At 47.6% G+C, this 16,833-nt stretch overlaps 1 pseudogene; it reads left to right on the top strand.

The window, feature by feature from the left end:
* LOC141039131 (uncharacterized) overlaps positions 1 to 748 on the top strand; it is a 158,355-nt pseudogene extending 157,607 nt beyond the window's left edge.
* Positions 749 to 16,833: the final 16,085 nt, after the last annotated feature.

Here is a 16,833-nt window from a genome sequence, read left to right as displayed (position 1 = left end):
ACGACAGCACAGGTATGACTATCTTGATTCTGTCATAAAATTGTCATGGATGTACATGCATGACAAAAAATGCGCCCTACTGTGACAAACACGTATCATCACGGAAGTGTATTTTTTTGTAGTGCCACCCCCCTCCCGCTGTGCAAATAAGTACACCTCAAATTAGCCTCCATGCTTGTAAAGGAATGATTAACACTTACGAAAGGATATGTGTGGATGACTTACATGGGATGATAAGGCAAGAGAATCACTTCCTTGTCCTTATTAGCGATCATGAATTCACCGAGGTACTTGCTCGCATAGTCACGTTGCTCTTTCAAACTGCGAAGAAGCTCTCATGCATATAGAACGGGTCCGCGACGCAGATATATTTGATTTTCTCGACCCTGATGAAGTAGTTCAGAAACAGCGCATACATGCAGATGAACTGGAAATCCAGCTTGGTCATGTGGAACATGTCGTAGATGTAGTCAAATCGCAGGATGAACTTATTCGCGGGCCATCTATTGACGTACAACCTCCCACCCGGCACCTGAGTCGCGTAAAGCGGGTATCCTGGTTTTTCCGCGACGAGAAGGCTTTTCTCTCTGGCCAGCACATCTTCATGGAGTCTCCTTACATCATTGTTCAGTATGTGCTCTAGCGCTTTCGCAGGTAGGATCGGTTGGCCGGCGACATGGAAGCGCTGCGCACCTTCGACAGGTATTCTGTCTACCACCCGGGGCTCGAGAGGCGGCTGGCTGCTTGAAGCAGCTCTGGCTCCTTTAGGGCCTTTCTTGTCCGGTCTCCTCCTTTGCTTCTTGGTGAGTGGCGGTAGTGAGCCCACCATAACTTCCCTAACCACCACCCCCAGTGTCGTCGGGCTAATCAGTGGACGGGCGTCGGGGGGTTGCTGGGTACAGGCGGCATCTGGAGATGTCACTACTAGCAAAAGGCCTGTTAGTGGCGCACCTGTTTTGGCCATTAATGGCGCACTACAGGTGCGCCACTATCATCACGCCATTAGTAACTAATACTAATGGCGCACCCCTAGTGCGCCATTAGTATACCAGACAGTAGTGGCGCACCAGGCAGTGCGCCATTAGTATGTCACTTGGTGCGCCATTAGTATGCCTCCGAGGGGGGCCATATTTACCTTGTGCTCTGGGTTACTAATTGCGCACTAACAGATAATGCGCCACGAGTATTTTTTATAGCAGTGTGCCACTAATGTGCTGTATGGTGCGCCACTAGTATGAATATTAGGAATTATTATTTTTCTTTTCTGATATTTGCACAGGTTACAAAATATATTACTGCAGAGAATATAGACAGCAAAACATATAAATAGCAGATTCATCGAATACAATAGAAGATTAGTATCCTAATACAATTCATCATATTAGCTAGTCTCTGAATTCAAAATACCGAACAAAGTTAGAACATTACAAGTCTCGAGACCGCGAGTAGCGAGTTTGTCTTCACATTACAAGTCGATATCGATCATCTAAACTACCATCACATAGAAGAGAGCTACGGTCATCATGATGAGCATCATCGCGATGAAACTGGTCTTCATCCGGTTCCTCCTCCGCTCTCTCCTCTCTCCCGCTAGATAGCGCGCGTATCTAGCTTCCGCCTCCGCCCTAGTGGTTTACCCTTTGTAACTGTTACCGCTGAAACGGTGAACCTGTCTCTGACACTCCTCCCAGTCGTCGTAGCCTTTGGGAACCTTACCCTTGTACACGACATACGACGGCATCTCTATGCACTAGCCAAACAAAACGTTAGTAGCAATTCACAGACAATACATAAGCAATATGTAAGTATGCAACAAAAGGATCGGAAGAGAAAAGCAAGGCATTAATAGCACAATTCATGGTCCTACTAATAAATAGCATCGGTTACATATAAGTTGAGCGACTGTCCAAACCAAAGAGACACACAAGTTCATTAAAGTTTAATTACAACATGAGCTAATCGATATTTCAGAACTACATAGCATCACTACTTTCGACTCGACTCAGGGACCGGAGCGTGGATGAAGCCGCCGTCTGTCGTGATGGTCATGAAATCGCGGGCGTTGTCAGCCTGCATTTGTAGCGTTCTTTCTATCTCACTGTTGGACTGTTGATATCTGAGGTAGAACTGCCCCGAGGTACGAAGGACATCTTGATGGATGATTTCCGCAAACTCCGACTGAATGCAAAAGAATTCTTGTCTGATGTCCGCGTCCTAGATTGCCGACAAGCTTGCGGCCCAATCTTTGAGATTATTTGGTAGCAGAAGGTGATTATCTGAGGCTCGGTGAAGGCGGCAGCTAGAGGCGTCTCCTAAGAACTGAACGCCAGACGACGCCTGTTGCAATTGGGTTTCTCCGCGGTACCAGCTAGATCGCGATCGTCTTTTGCAGGGTTGGGTTCTTGAGAAGGAGGCCCCAAGAATACGTCATCGTACCCATGTTCGTTGAAGTACTTATCGACTTTGGTAAATGTACCGTCGTCGTCGTCTGGATCCTGTGCCATATGCATGTCCGGATCCTGTGCCATATGCACGTCCGGCATGTCCGGTAGCGTTGCGGGGGTCTTGCCATGGCTTGGCGCTGGCAAGACTGGCGGTGTTGTCTGTGGGGTGGTGTCCCCCGCAACCAAACAAATCTGGCTCTTCGGCCAAAGCATGGGCCAGCTTATGCAGGCGCTGAGGGTCATCACATCATCTTCGTCGGCCCCATGGGGTCGATACGGAGCTAACATGTCATCGAAGCCCGGCAGCACCCGAACCAGTTGAACCCTATAAACGATGGGTGGCATCGGATTACCGTGGAACACGCGGTTGCCCGGTTGAACTATTCTGCCCTTGGCGACATCGACCAATTCGTCGTTCACGAAGTGCAGGAGAGTGCACGGAACATCGGCGGCGCCCTGCGAAAACATGTAGGGCGTCGGGGATGCCCAGTCAAAGGCAAGGAGATGAAGTCATCGGCCGAGAGGCTTAATTAGTTACCGTGATGGCGTCGAGCTCGGCTAATGTCGAGGCACTGCCAATGGCGGGCGTGCAATTGACGGAGGGGCCGCTTGTTGCCGAGGTGCCGGCCGGCGTATTCTTCCCACACCCGGGTGCATTAAGCTGCAATGCCGGCGCCGCCGCGGGAGACACCAATGGCACCGCCGGCGCATTGCGCGAGTTGCTGCCCGTGAAGCTGGGAATCGGGGGCGGCCCTTGTTGGCCACCCGCCACCCACGCCTGCAGCCCAGAAACCAAGGTAGGTAAAATGGCGGTGATCGTCGCTCCCAGTTGGTATTGCACTTGCTCTTAGACCATCTCCGGAATCCGCGCCACTTGTGCCTTGAGTTGTTCAACCTCGCGCTGCTGGCTTTTCGAGCTGGTCTTTCTCTCCTTTCGCCCAGCGATATAGTATTCCAACCATTTCGTGGACAAGCCTTTGCCGGCCACACGACCAGCTGACGACGGCTTACTGAGCTTATCCTTGTTTTTCATTATGTTCAACGCCCTATTTAAAGGGGTGTCGAACGGGGAGCTCTGAGACGACCCCGCGCTACTGCTTTCAGTGTCCTGCTTAAGGAACGTGAACCATTTAGAAATTTGGCTTCATTAACTAGAATGCAACCATATATGTACTAGCTAATTACGCGGGGGTGTATTCCTTACCAGAACATTCTCAAGCGCCTTGGTCTTCGGATCCGTGGTAAGCTCCTTGGTTACCGGGTCAATCTTGTACCGGGCCCTGACATAGTTCCTGGTCTGCTTGTCACGGTATTTCTCGAAGCTGGGCGGTAGGCCTTGCTCGGCATGCTCCGTGTCCTCCTTGTCCCATATAGGTTCCGCCACTCTGTAACTGCCGGGACCGAGTTTGTGGACCCCTAAGTTCAGGTCCCGCATATCTTTCCCCCACTGACTTGATTCCTCGGATGCGTTGCTCTCGCACTTGATCTTGAACTCCCGGTAGTCATCTTCGCTGATCGAAGGATTTTTCTCCTTGATCTTCTCATAACTATCACTTTTTTCAATCATGCTCTTTACTGCGCCTCTCCAAGTAGCCAGGGCCTTGCTCATCTTCGTGAGGGCAGCACTGGTCACTTTATTCCCTGAGAGGTGTGTGTTTGCAAAGTCACCGGGGAACTTGTATCGTTCGTGCAGCTTCGTGAAGAGGAGGTTGCGCAAATTCCCTCGGTCACGATGCCTTAGGTTCTCGGTGTTGATCGAGACGGTGCTCCGGAGAATGCACCCGAGCTGTCCCGCGTACCCCTTGACTATTTCTTTCGGCGCCGTTGGATGCCCCTGGGAGGACACTTCGGTAAATTCCTCCTTGGCGGTGCCGAGCACGTTCGGGCGCCGGTCCTTCCGTTGCCTCTTCGGTTGGCTGCCATCTGTGTGTGCGCCGCCATCATCAGTGGTGGCATCCTCGGCGGCACCATCAGTGGTGTCATCCCCGACGCCACTAGGGGTTGTGTAGTCGGGATCGGTGTCTTCCGCGGCATCCTCATAGTAGTGAGGTTCTTCCTCCATTTCCTGGGACAGCTCCCAGAATGCCTTGCCTGAACCGCCAGCCTCATCGTTGTGGGCCATGTTTCGCTCTAAATAGGAAAAATATTTGGTCAAAAGTTGGTTATTGTCAAGGAACAAGATCATGGTCTCATCATTTAGGGTTTGCGACACCGAGGCATCCTAAAAGCTAAGCTTTTATCATTTAGGGTTTGTCGACGCCGAGGCACCCTAAAAGCCTAAGCTTTCATCATTTAGGTTTTTATAGACACCGAGGCACCCTAAAAGCAAAGGTTTTATCATTTAGGGTTTGTCGAAGCTGAGGCCCATGCATAACACAAGAGGCAGTTGATCCTACTTAATTAAGTACTAAGATACCCCGGCCCATGCATTTGTGGCAAGTACCCCATATGTCCTATTTTTAGCAAAGTCATGCTAAAATTCACGGAAAATTTCAGCATGACCTTTGCTGAAAATAGGACATATGGAATACCCGAATTTGCCGGAACGGAAGTTAATCGACATTCCGGCAAACTCAAGGGCCTCTCGGGGTACCTGCAAAATCATCACGACACGATGGTCAGAGAGAAAACCCAGCAAACTTGCACCACAATGTGCCTCTACTTTCATATGGATGAAAAGGCCACAGACCATATGGTCCTCTGCTTTCATATCGACAAAAATCAGCTCAACTTATGTGAGCTTCCATTCCAGATCTAATAGGTCACGCAACAAAAAATCATCAATAGTTTAGCAAGTCTGTACCCTCAAGAATGAACATATAGCAATATCTATTGTCCCCCCATAACATACGGAAATCAAAATCAGCTCAACTTAGATGACAATGTATATACTTTATCACATTATATAGGTGTTGCAACAACATATATATTTTATCACATTATAAGTCCTCACACCATCAACTATGACAAAATCTGAGAGTATAAGTCTGGTTACATTCACCCAAGTCCAAACATAAAATTTTGTCCAACATAGTACATCACACTTTGATAATTTCATAGAATTTAATATACCGAACGAAACCTGACAAGTGATATGTGTTTTAAGTATCTACAGAACAGCCTCTAAAATTTTCATGTTGTAACTTTATTTTAATACCACCTCTAACAGGGCCTAATCTCCCATATCAAAATACTGTACCCAGGAACATATATTTCGGGACAGCAAACTAAACTGATAGCTGCTCTCAAACCGTACATCCAAACGACACAAATAAATACTCTAAAGAAACCTTGAAACTTTATCTAAAACTTATGTAAAGGGGCCAACTCAAAATTCTGAGCCTAGCTAACTCATTTTTCAGATATAAGCTTGCTGTCCAGATTTGACAGTGCAGTTTTTAACCGAACCAAGTTCAGTTTACAGCCAGAGTCACCCCACGATCCAGATTTTCTCTAAAAGGCAACCAACATCTCGCAATATTGCTCATGAATGGGTTATCATCCCTAACTAATTTGGTTAAACAAAGGAGCTAGCATAAAATAGGGCTGCTATGCACCTTACATGGATGTTACAAAAACACCATAAATCCAAGTTCAGTACATGAAACACTCACTAGGTACTAGTTTGAGCTCACGTAACAAGCCAAGGGTTGAGTTTAGCTCCTATTGACTTAGCTTCCCACTTCTCTCATGTATAAGTAAAAGGCTAGTGAATTAAAAATACAACTAGCTGCAGATTATTAACCCAATACGAATCACAGATAAATAAATTCTGGAGTTATGCTCACAACAGAAATATATGCGCAAGTGTGCAATGAAATCCCTTCACTCGGGGTACAGCAATATATCTTCTAGCCATGACACCGTACCCTGATTCTCCTTTCTTCCTCTTGCCGAAGAGAAGTTGGCTGCAGAGGATGGTCCAACTCAGATCAGCCTGCAGAAGTTCATTGTATAATTCTGTTTAGTTCCAAGCATATACGAATACTCTTCAGAGTAGGCACAAAGATGGAAGCAAACTAATAGCACAAAGTGAATAGCAAATCGGCTACTGAAACTATACTGAAACCATGCTGAAACTTTACTAAAACTACTCCTTGCAAGCAAACTGAAACTACTCCTTGGAAGCAAATTGTCTTGGAAGGAGTATTGTGTGCACAAATCTACTCCAGCTAGTTGCTTTCACTTAGAGATTCTTAGGTAGCCGATAGCACAAACAGCATGAGTCATTCTTCAGACCGTTACAAATAGAAACAATGGCAACCAAGGTTAAAAACCAACAATCCTATATATTATTCTGAAACTTGATATATTGAAATCATTTAGCACTCTCTTTATGTGTTCATTCAACACTTAAAATTGAGAAAAATAATACCAACTAGGATCGGTATGACCTTCGTTTTTCATTTTCTGTATGATCAATTAAATCTTCTGCAAGCTTATATGAAAAGGTTCAGCAACTTGAAACGTAACTCTTGTTTGGTGTTCCAAATCATTTCATTTATATTTTAAATAACAGTAGGAATTATTTCATAATAGAATTTACCCCAAAAACAAATTCCTTTAATGCCATTTTCAAACTCTGAGTTGCCTCTGTTGCACTAAAACTAATTCAAATAATTTTTATAAAATTGCCACAAAATTTTTGAGAGACCCTATAATTCCTATAAATCATTTTTGAACAAAGACCCATCCTACTCTTTTGAAATTTTTGAGAGAAACACCCACATTTCCATTCTGATCCATTTTCAGTTTACAACTACAACCCTCTTTCCCCTAGCTCCTAAAAATCTACAAAATTATCCCAACACAAGAACAGTACCTACACTCCTTTTTCCCAAACATCTCCTGATCACAAGTTCTAAATTTTTAATAGGCCACATGGATTTGCTGAATCAGCATAAACCTTTCAAGTACCAAAAATGCAGCATTTTCTTGGCACGACCAAGCTACTTCACGGTAATTCATCTTTTAAGAATTCTCACATTTCATATATCGTCTTTTTCAAAACAAAACAAAAAGTATCTATGGGGGCTGCAGCTGCATGTTGTGTATCAATGTACCATGACCAAAACCTTGCTAGCCATGGTTGTTCACTTCTGGCCTGTTGTCCTCGTCAATATGCCAGCAACAGCACGCAGCACGCACAAGGGGAGGCAGTAGGCGATGGGGCAGCAGGGCGGACGGTGCGCAGGCTTGCAGAGGCAGGCGCTGGCATGGCGCGAGGCCAGGACGCGCGGGACGCGGGCGGGTGTGTGAGGACAGGCAGCAGCGCAGTAGAGCAAGGAGCGTCAGCAGTGGCGGCAAAACAACAGAGCAGCGGCAGCAGAACCATCAGTGATGGGAGCAACAGGGGGAAGGGGCGGCCGACGGGGGCGACGGGTGCACGCGACAGAGGGGGGAACTGGGGGGTGGAGGAGGCTCACCACGGGGAGGGCCGGAGGAGAGCTCGACGAGGCCGGGGACGGGCAAGAGCAGCGGTTGGGGCGACGAGATGTGGGCGGCCGAACGAAGAAGGCGGCGACGGCGGAGGCTACGCGAGACCCCGGCTCGAGCTGGTTCTCTGAACGGAAGAAGCCAAACGCGGCGATCCTCCTGGACGTCTTCCCGCGCGACGACGACGACGGTGGTCGCGACAACGATGAGGGGGCCGCGGTCACCGCGCGATCTGATGAGTTCATATCGAACTAGAGGGATGCTCAGGGGTGGCGGCGGCTTGCGGTGGTGAGGGGTGGAAGAGCTGCGGTGGTGATGGGTGGAGGAGCGCTGGAGGTGGGGGCGGGGCGCTCTGGAAAGGGGTCGTCGGCGGCGAGGGGGAAAGGGATCTGGTGCGGGGGGCGAGGGGGCTAGGGATTTGATCTGGCGTGGGGGGCGAGGGGGAAAGGGATAGCAATGGCGCACCACCCAGGGGTGCGCCATAAGTACATCCATAGCAATGGCGCACCACCGAGGGGTGCGCCATAAGTAACTTCTTTTTATTGATAACAATGGCGCACCCTCTCCTAGTGCGCCATTAGTAACTTTTTTATTTTTTATTGATAAAAATTATTACACTATATAGAGGAGATGAGTAGAGGAGGGAGGGAGGGAGGGAGCATTTACATTCGTTGACGGGTGCGGGGGGTCGTGAAAAAATATTTAGTTTCATCTAATATTTTTTTAGAAAATGACAAATCAAATTTGAAAACATTTATGAATGTGAAAAAATATCATCAAATTTCTTATTTGAAAATATTTATGAATATGAAAAAATATCATCAAATTTGTTATTTGAAAATATTTGAAAAAATATCATAAAAATTTAAAAATATTCATGAGTTCACAAAATATTAACAAATTCAATACTTTTTTTGAGTTAGAAATTCAATACCATAATAAACATAATTCAATATTCATGAGGACTATAAGAGAAGAAATATCATTTCAAAATGTCGAAATACAATCGAGAAATGAAGACTACGGTTTAAGTATAATCGATCTTAGCTAGCTATCTTTTCACAATCTTCTTGCCCTTCTTTTTCGCAAATGGAGTTCTTCTGTTGAACGGACGTCCTTTAGGTAGGGTGGTCTTGCTTCTTCTTGTGGTGTATGGCACTTCATTGTCGTCGTCATGTTCCATCTTCGGGTCGCCGTACTTGGCGAAGTCTTGCTCATTGGCGACTCCATCCATTCCGATGATCTTCCTTTTGCCTCTCCTCATGACAACACGACTGGGTTTTGACGGGTCGGTAATGAAGAAGCATTGGTCCACTTGGGAAGCCAGTACCCATGGCTCATTTTTCACGGTAACGTTTGCGCCCGCGGTCTTGGATTTGGCTTCGGGTATAACCATGGTGGTGAAATACCGGTCTTCTTTTATGACGCTATTGGCCCATCTGACACGGAACATCGGGACCTTCTCTCCAGCGTAGCTCAGCTCCCAGATCTCCTCGATCCTTCCGTAGTATCTGTCCTTTGGCTTCACGATCGTTGCCTTTCCCTCGGCCACCTTCTGTCCCTTGATGTCGTAGAGTAGGGTGCACGGGGTGTCGTCGGCCTACGAAGGAGACATGTCTCCGACGTCAAACATCCGAAAGGCAACTGAAATGGAAGACTATAGACATGCTGGTGAAAAGGGTATGACGCGTAATTACCGTGAGGGCGTCGAGCTCAGCCAGCGATGAAGGCCCACCGACCATGCAAGAGACGGAGATCGGGCTGCTATGAACAGGAGCGGGACCTTTTGCGGTTGCTTGAGCAGGTGCTCGTGCTCCGGTGTTCACCGAATTGCCCCCGACAAAGCTGGGAAGGGGAAAGTCCTCCTGCCGTGCATTTGGATTTTTCTTCATGAAATCCCATAGTGCCGGAAGCAAGCTGACCACCGCGTCAGTGACCGCTACATTGACGGCCCCGAGCAACTCTTCTTTGGTCTCAGCTTTGGTCTTATCGACCGCAATCTTGACCATCTCGTCGATGCTCTGCTGAGTGACGACCGAGCGTCTCTTCCTTCATTCCTCTAGCTCCTCGGGGTAGCACGTCTTCCATGAGGCGCCATCTCCGACGCCGTGCACACGTCCATAGGACGGCGGCTTGTCCACCTGGACCTTCTTCAGTATGTTCAGGGCCCGGTTGAATGGGGTGTCCCACTTGGGCCTCGCCGACGACTGTGACGACTCGTCGCTTTCGGCTACCTTTTGGTGCTGCTCTTTCTGCAAAAGGAACGTGGATGGTTTACTAATGTGACAAAACTTGCAGTCGAATTGATTGGAAGCTATAATATGATAATGTGGTAATATAACAATTACCAGAAGTCTCATGAAGTCCCTCGTGATCGGGTCCGTGTAAAAGAGCTTTTTTCTTTGTCCCACTTGAACCGGGCCCTGATCCAGTCATGCTCCAGCGGGTCGGTGAACTCCGCCAAGGGGTCTGGGATTCCGTGACTTTCACGTTCGGCGTCCTCCTTGGCCCATACGGCCCTCTTCCCCTCGTAACCACGGCTTCCGAGGCGGTGGGGAGGCGTGTTCCTGGCCTGGAGCGCCTTCATTTTCTCCGACTTTGCCTTGACTTCTTCTTTAGCGCAATTCTCCTTGATTTTGCAACGTCCTCTTCCGTTATTGACGGATTGTCAGCGTGAATCTTGGACCACGGTTCATTCTTCGCAATCGCCTTTTTCACCCGAACTTTCCAGGAGGACAAGTCGTTGGTGAACGTCACCATCGCCTTGTCGTTTATCTTTGTCATGGCGATGTCTTTCCATGGATCTTCATATTCTTTTTCATTGCGGCCGGGGAACAAGAACCTATTGTGCAACTTCTTTAGGAGCAAGTTCTCCATATGTGGTATCTGCCTCAATCTCTCGTCGTTGATGTTGGCGGTTTCCCTGAGGATGCATCCAAGTTGATTGCCCCAGCACGAGCGCGCTTCCTCCGGCGTCGTTGGATCAAACTTCTTGGGGTGCATCTCCGTGACCACAATTTGTCCGATGCCAAGCTCGTTTCGTCTTCGTGTCCTCTTCTTCGGTGCTTTACCAGCTACGACAGCATCGTTGCCGGTCTCGGGGGTGGTGTCGGTGCCAGTGCCAGTGTCGGTGTCGGGGTTGGTGCCACTGCCGCCATCATGCAACCCCATCTGGTGTTGGTCCAAGTAATCGAAATAGTGATTTGCTACCTCGATGGGGTCTTCGAGGCGAGCAGAACCACCCGCGACTTCGGCATCGGTAGACATGTTTCCTATTCAACAATTGTAAATAAAAGATGTAATGAAAAGAAAAAAGGTGTCTATATTTGGTCGGAATGTTGATTCATTCCCCTTCCGACAAATTCCGGGTACTCCATATGTCCTAGTTTCTAGCACAAGTCATGCAGAAAATCACAGAAATTTTTGGCAAGACCTTTGCTAAAAAGTGGACATATGGAGCGCCTGAAATTTGCCGGAACGGAAATGAATCAACATTCCGGCAAAACATAGGCCACTCAGATATTTTTCGACAATTGGCACAAGTTCATATAACATCATATGACAAATTTCCAGGACTTACCAAATTAACCAAGTGTTAAAAACAGCAACATTATATAGGCTATATGCTCCTAAAACATGATCTAGGGTTTTATTTGCAACTGGATTTTGTTTGCTACTAGTTTTTATTTACCCTAAACAAATTTTCCCTAGCTAAATTTGCTCATTTGCTAAAAAAATGGCCCTAGCTATATTTGCTACTGCCCTAATTAGCTACTGTTTTTTATAAATTTTTGCTACTGTTTTTTATAGCTAATTTATATACCTACAAAAACTAATTAGCTACTGTTTTTTATAAATTTTAGCTGCTGTTTTTTATACCTACAAAAACCAATTTGCTACTATTTTAGCTACTGTTTTTTATAAATTTATAGGTATTTTATATACCCTAAACTAAATTTCCCAAGAAAAAATTGCCCTAAGGTAAATTTCCTAAAGTAAATTGCCCTAAACAAAATTGCACTAAACTAGGGTTCATAGGGTTCATACATCTCCTCTCTCTCTCTCTCTCTGCTACATCTCCTAGCTAGGGTTCATACATCCAAATTAGAGAGAGCAGAGAGAGAGGAGAGCAGGGGAGAGGAGAGGGAGAGGCTTACGGGACGGTGGAGAGGGCGGCGGCGTCGAGGGCGGGCGCGGGGCGAGGGCTGGCGAGGTCGAGGGCGGGCGCAGGGGCTGCGAGGTCGAGGGCGGGCGCAGGGGCAGGGGAGAGGCAGGGCGGCGTTGTGGTCGACGGCGCGGGCTCAGGAGACGGCCGGCGACGAGGTCGACGACGGCCGGCGGTCGAGGGCGAGCAGGGCGATGGACGGTGCGAGGGGGGCAGGGCGACGGCGGGGGCGACAGAGTGGGGGGAAGAGGGTGTGGGGAGAGTGGCCGGGGGAGAATTGCGACTTGGCGGTTGGCCAAATTTGAGGTTAACTCAAAATAGCAGTAGCGCTGCTTTACAACCCAGCGCTATAGCTAAGTTAGCTATAGCGTTGGGTTGTAAAGCAGCGCTACTGCTAATGGCACATAGTAGTAGCGCTTTTCTAGAACAAAGCGCTATAGCTATAGTAGCTATAGCGATGGTTCCCAATCCAGCGCTACTGCTAACTGTTCCAATTTTTATTATTTTCTTATTATTATTTTCCATTTCTAGTTTTTAATTTTCTTTTCTTTTATTATTTTCCTTTTCTTTTCTGTTTACTTTTCTTTTTCTTTTGTACTGCTTTCTCCCTTTTGTTTTTGTTTTTTTGTTTTTCTCCCGACGACGGCGTCTCCCTCTCCCCCACTGCGCGCATATCACCGGAACCATGCATGTGGTGGTAACATATCAGTTGACTGATAACGGTTACTTAAGTGCGTACACAAAATAGATACATATATATACATGTAGGTTTCTGATCAGCTGCGTCGACGACGTTTCACATTGAACTTATTCCCTTTCTTGGTCGTTCCCGAGTAATTGAGCCCCTCCTTCTGACTTTTCCAGAGCCATGGATTACGATCTTTCTTAGGTAATGTAGTATTGATTCTTCTTTTCACGTATGCTTCATCGTCATCTTCCCTCATCGGGTTGCCGTATTGGTCGTAGTCTTGCTTGTTGGCTACTCCATCCATTCCGACGATGCTCCTTTTGGATCTCCTCACGACAACACAGCTGGGATTGGTCGGGTCGGCTATGAAGAAGCATTGTGTCACGTGCTTAGCGTGTACCCATGGATCATTTTTGGCGATGACGTTATAGTTCACGGGAGTGTTCTTCACGTCGGGTATAGACATGGTGGTGAAATACTTGTTTTCTCTTACGACGTCCTTGGCCCATCTAACACGGAACATCGTCGCATCATGCATTCCAGCATAGTCAAGCTTCCAGATCTCTTCGACCCTTCCGTAGAATCTCTCGGTTGTGCCGTTGGCGCCAGTCACGCATTGAATTGTCACCCCAGAGTTCTGGTAATCACTGTCCATGTCTTTGGCCTCCATGTAGAACATGTACCCATTGATATCGTAGGACCGATAGGTCGCGAGCTTGGGCGCGGGGCCATGTGCTAAGGCGTGTACGAGCAATCCGTCCGAACTGCCCTCTTCCGGGGGATTTTCAAGAACTTGTTGTTTAAACCAGCGCAAGAAAGTGGCGTTGTGCTCTACAGTAACTTCATCGTCCGTCTTGAGCATCCCCTTATCACAGTACTTCTTTGCGATGGTTTCTTTGTGCTGTGCCACATAATCATGTACCACATCTAGGTGTTGTAGCACTACTAAGTTAGCCCTGTCAAAGTCGTTCCGTCTATCCGAGTTCTGGCCGTTGTTGTGACCATCTCCTTCGAGATTCCCATCGTGCTTCTTGACGGGCAAACCAACAACAGGGTCTCCGACGCTTATATAATTCTCGCAAAAGGAGACGCACTCATGCGTCAGATACCCCTGGACGATGCTCCCTTCCGGACGGGACATGTTACGAACGAATCCTTTGATGACCCCATTCATCCTCTCGAACGACATCATGCTGTGAAGGAATGTCGGCCCGAGGTCGATGATGTCATCCATGATGTGGACACACAGATGCACCATGACGTCAAAGAACGCGGGCAGGAAGTACATCTCAAGCTCACATAGTATGACAACGATCTCTTCCTGTAGCCTTCGGAGCTGCTTCACACTTATGGAATTTCGAGATATAACGTCGAAGAAGTTGCAGAGACCAGTAAGCGTGTCACGGACGTGCTTCTACATTATCCTTCTAATGGCAACCGGGAGTATCTGGAGTCATCATCACATGACAGTCATGAGACTTCATCCCGCTGAACCTTTTCTTCTTGGGGTCTAGAAATCTGCTTATCTTCCCACAGTAACCGGAACTGACTTTGATTCCCATAAGGCACTTGATGAATTGATCGATCTCCTTCGCACTTAAGGTGAAGCGAGAAGGGGGGCAATAATTCTCCTCTTCTTGTTGACTTTTCTGCCCCTTTCCCCCTCCTCCGTCTCTGTCTCCGTCTCCTCCATCAACTTTTTACGGTGGAGATCTTTCCTGATCTTCAAATCTTCCAAGTCTTTCCTTGCCTTCGGCCCATCCTTGGTCTTCTCCGGCATGTTCATCAGTGTGCCAAGCAAGCTCTTGAGGACATTCTTCGTGATATGCATTGGATCAAGGCAATGAGGTGTGTCATGATTGGGCAAGTACTCCAAGTCCCAGAAAACAGACCTCGTTTTCCATACCTTCAGCAGCGGCTCCGGCGCCTTTTTGATCTTTCCCGGCGTGGGGCATTGTTCCCAGTTTCTCAACAGCTCGTCAATTTCGGCGCCGCTCCTCTTACGTGGAGGTCCTGAAAGCTCAGCCAACCCATTGAATAAATCTCCACGCTTTCTCCACGGGTCATCCTTCTCGAGCCATCTACGAGACGTTCTATCATCCATGCACCTCATGCATCCGCAGTATCCGTGGCACACTTGGCCTGAGGTGTACCCATAACCGAGATAGTCGTGCACCGTGATCATCAGCGCGGCTCTCATATGGAAATATTCTCCTTTGCTGGCGTCCCATGTCCATGCCAGTGTTTTCCATAACATGTCTAGCTCCTCTTGCAGAAGCCCCATATATAGGTTAATACTATTTCCCAGTTGTTTCGGCCCTTGAATCAGCACGCTCATGTGTATGTAGTTTGTCTTCATGCACTTCCATGGGGGGAGGTTGTACATCCATACAACACGGGCCATGTGTTGTGGTTGGTGTTCTGGTTTCCAAACGGATTCATGCCATCGGTACTCGCACCAAGCACGATGTTCCTTGGATCTTCTGTAGCAAATCCATATACGGCGTTGAATGCTCTCCACTGGCTACCATCTATGAGGTGTCTCAGCCTCAGATCATCTCCATCGTCGGGCTTCTTCCTCTCCGCGTGCCAGCGCATGAGCTTTGCTTCCTTAGGATCTATGAAATACCGCTGCAGACGGGGAGTGATCGGAAAGTACCATAAAACTTTCTGAGGAGCTTTCTTTCCTGCCTTCTTGTATCGAGAAGCATTGCACACTGGACAACTGGTTTTTCCCCCGTGCTCCCCCCCCCGATAAATGATGCAATCGTTGATGCATGCGTGGTACCTAATGTGCGGAAAATCAAAAGGGCAAACGATTTTCTTGGCCTCCTCGACACTAGTAGGACACATGTTCCCCGCGGGAAGAACTTTATTATGTAGAAACTTCAAATGCTCATCGAGGCTTTTGTTTGTCCATTTGTTGTTGGCCTTCGTCTTTAGAAGTTCAAGCGTGAAACTCAAGCGGGTTACCTCAGGATCGCAACCGTCATACAATGGAGTCCTCGACTCTACTTCAAGTTGCGCCAGCTTGGCCTCCTCTCTAGAAGCAGCTCTCTCGCTAGTCGTACTCTTGCAAAGGAGGTCTCGAACATGAGGGTCCTGGACGACTGCGGCGTGACCGCCGGATCTTCTTTGCCATGTTCGGACTCTTCTTCGTCGTGTTAGGAATCTTCTCCGCCGCCGTCGTCATTTCCAGACTCTTCCCCGCCGACATGTCCGGCGCCATCGTCTTCTTGTCGATCGGTCATCTCTTCGTCTAGCCCCATGTCGTTATTCCCTGCCATGTGGACGTCCTCATCATCATCTTCTTCTTCACTTATCCACTGAGTATAGCCAACCATGAAACCATTCATCAGCAGGTGCGCCTTCAAAGTGCCACGATCAAAAGGGTCCAAAAGGACTCCTTCCTTGCATCTTGCACACGGACATCTAATCCTAGTCCGATTATTTGCATACATGTCCATCACCGCAGATTGCATGTACCGCTCCACCTTCCATCCACTCACCTTCATGACCGACTGCACGGCATAACAAGCAAAAGGGTTATGAAATAAATAATGCATGCTTCAAACTCAAATATATAAAATTTTGGCATGACCTTGCCTAAAAATACGACATATGAGTTTGCTCGAAATTCACCGAAACAGAAATAAATCGACATTTCGACAAAACATAAGCAACTCGGGCATGTCACTAGCACAAATCTCTCCATATTCTCATTCACACACATATATCCCAAACACGCATATTCTCATTCACACACATATTCCCATTCCTGAAATGAATAACTTTTTACTCACCTATATATCTCCCGAGAGAGACCGATCGAGAGCACGCGGTTAATTAGATGATGAGAGAGAACGATCAAGAGAGCATGTGTGGTTGGCTAAATAGCTAGCTAGATCTAGTTGCTGGGGAGGATAGGTGATCGAATCTAGCTAGCTAACTAATGGAGAGGGGTTATGGTGGATGGGGGCATTGATGGGGGAGAGAAGAGAGGTGTAGGAGAAAGAGAGGGGCCATTTATGGAGGAGGGTGCCATTAATGAGGAGAGAAGAGAGGTAGGAGGAAGAGAGAAGAAGAGCAACAGTGGTGGA

This window comes from Aegilops tauschii, chromosome 1 (assembly GCF_002575655.3).
Source record: "Aegilops tauschii subsp. strangulata cultivar AL8/78 chromosome 1, Aet v6.0, whole genome shotgun sequence".
In the NCBI taxonomy this organism is placed as follows: Eukaryota; Viridiplantae; Streptophyta; class Magnoliopsida; order Poales; family Poaceae; genus Aegilops; species Aegilops tauschii.
Note: the sequence above shows the minus strand (reverse complement) of the source record. Positions and strands in the feature narration are given on the sequence as shown.